At 33.9% G+C, this 2,681-nt stretch overlaps 1 long non-coding RNA gene across 1 annotated transcript; it reads left to right on the top strand.

Annotated features, from left to right (window-relative positions):
* The first annotated feature begins 1,199 nt into the window (after positions 1–1,199).
* On the top strand, positions 1,200–1,920 carry LOC121123608 (uncharacterized). Its single transcript, XR_005866037.2, has 3 exons — positions 1,200–1,289; positions 1,345–1,819; positions 1,877–1,920. It is a non-coding gene; the product is annotated as an uncharacterized lncRNA (long non-coding RNA).
* The last annotated feature ends 761 nt before the right edge of the window (positions 1,921–2,681 follow it).

The following is a 2,681-nucleotide window of genomic DNA, read 5'->3' as shown; positions in this document are numbered from 1 at the left end:
ATAACATCATTTTATTTTCAAATTCATTTTTATTTTACATAAATATAAAAGCTTTTCAAAGGTAAGTAAATCGATTATATAATCATTAATCGCTAAAAATCTAGGGAAAAATATATTGTGTTCAGATGATTTTTTTTAGGTTTTTGCAAAGCTGTTTTTGTGATCTTGGGATCAAAGCTTTGAATAAGTTTATAGTAGAAACACATTAAATACCGAATTCACGAGATATATTTTGAACTTTATAAAAGCTACATAATTAATTACAATTATGACATGTCCAATTTTACTACTTATATAACCAAGATGCTTGTCTCTTGTAATATTCCACTCCATTTCAAAAACTGTCCAAATTTTGTTAAGTTCCTAGAACTTTACACCGGAAAAATTGATTTATTCTCGCTTTTAATTATTAAGTGAACGTGTGGTTTCGAAGTTAAGAAATGTCTAGATCCATTCAGCATTTAATGAAAATTATTTATTTATTGAATTAGAGGAAACCACAGACTCGACCACAATCCATGGCTTGAGTGTTAGTTGGTCTTTAATGTTGTCAAGTTTTGAGTTATCCTTAACTCATTAATTTCAGAAGGTATACAATGATTACAGGTGTTGCTGCAATAAGTATAAGTAGCGTTCTTGCTTGCTTACGACTTCAGAGACGAAAGAGTAAAGGTTTTCCTTACCAATGGAGAAGAGTAATTGCATTAAAGCATCTTAACACCTTAAACAACATTTTTCAATTATGTTGATATCAGTTGTTATGCTCATAGTCTCAACAGAATAGCTGAGCTCTGTTCTGATTATCATCTCTGAAGTGAATAATTTTTTTATAATTCAGGTGATCTAAAACAATTTACCATGGATAAAAACAATAATGCAAACTAAAAGAAAAATAGGGTTCGAAGAATGATCCACTTATAAGATTCATGATTATGAATTATTTTATAATGTATTATGATAACAGCTTCTATAACCCACTTTAACCCCCTTTTTAGGACATTTAATATTCGTGTCTGATTATGTGCACCTATGTTCCTCCCATAAATAATTTCAGTGGTATTCTGAAAAGGTCAATTTATATACATTGAAGCTAATTATATGAATATTAAATAAAATCAATTATATATCTCATATCTGATTTTGTCATATTGTTATCAAATACCCATTTACCTATAAAAAGGTTTGGAACTCTGTAACAACATTATCAGTTTGTGTTTAATCATTGGCAGTGTGATACATACAAGTCACAGGCTCAATAACTAATAGTAAAAATGACATCCCAATTTAAGGTAAAGTATAGTTATTATCTAGAGAAAGATTGAATATTCATATGATTTTGTTCAGTACATATCCTTGATCGTTCTACTCGGTGCTGCTGCATCCGCCCTTCAACCAGGCTCCAGAACTAGATTGAGTGCCCAAAAGCATTTCAATCGTGATGGTCGATCCCTACCAACACTTTTCCATTCAATGCTGGAGAAAGTGATGCTGATCACGAACACCATGAACACGAACATCATGCTGCTTCTGTTGCAGTAACTTCTGCATCTGATGGTAGAGTTGCTCGTCAAGGTGAAACTGACGATGTTACTTCAGACATTGATCCATTGCTGCTGCTGGAGAACGTTGTATCGATAAAGTTGTCATGGTTACAGAAACTGAATATGATGATCACATTGAATGTCACCACAGTTATAGTGAAAGATGCCATACCACCTACATTACTGACTTGAGCCTCAACAAGAGGAAGAGTGTGAAGAAAACTTCAAAAGAGCTGCTTCATTGAGTATAAGAAAGTTGCTGTTGATGAAACTGTCAAGTAAGTTATCCGCTACTTAAGTAGTCAATATTAGGATATTATTTTTTCTCACTCCAGATTTTGCCACACTCCTTTGTCTGCGAAGGTGAAGGACCTGAAGAGTGCAAAACTGTTTACGAAACAGAATGTGAAACTAGGTATCACGAACATGACGTAGAAGATGATGTTGTCAACTGGGTGAAACCATTCAAGAAGAGAAGTGTGAGGATGTCACCAGGGCTACACCACTGAGCAAAATGTACCAAATGGCCTTAAACAAGTCTGTACTTCTGAAAAGAAGAACGTCAAGAAATACAGCCCTATTACTGAGTGTAAGAAAGTCCCAAGACAATTGTGTGGGCCTTCTGGATGCGTTCCCCAACCAGGACCCGAAGAGTGTTTCGACAAAAATGAGGTTATTGTCCAAGAAGTCCCAGAAGAACAATGTAACTTGAACCCCAAAAGGCATGTGTAAACAAGTCACCAAATTGGTTCCCAGTCTAAAACCCGTTGAGGAATGCGTTGACGTACCAAAAGAGGTCTGCTCCTACTCCAGAAAGAACCCAAGAAAGGTTCAAAGCCTGTCGTAAAGAAGTGGTGCTATGTTCCCACCGAGGAGTCTGGTTTGGCTGAAAGTATTTAAGCTTAGTCATCAAACAAACCACATAGTATATAATATAATTAGATTGTTTAACATTGAACATATTTACACAATTATAGTCAAACCTTTTTAAGTAAAACAATGAAGTCATTACCTATGTAGAATGTGTATAAAATGTTGAAAAAATAAAATCCTGACCCAAAGTATTAAATGTAATTAACCAGAAATTATTTGAATAACAAGAAAGTAATCAAAATACCACATTAACTCTATTAATTGAAA

This window comes from Lepeophtheirus salmonis, chromosome 1, assembly GCF_016086655.4.
Source record: "Lepeophtheirus salmonis chromosome 1, UVic_Lsal_1.4, whole genome shotgun sequence".
NCBI classification, from domain to species: Eukaryota; Metazoa; Arthropoda; class Copepoda; order Siphonostomatoida; family Caligidae; genus Lepeophtheirus; species Lepeophtheirus salmonis.
Note: the sequence above shows the minus strand (reverse complement) of the source record. Positions and strands in the feature narration are given on the sequence as shown.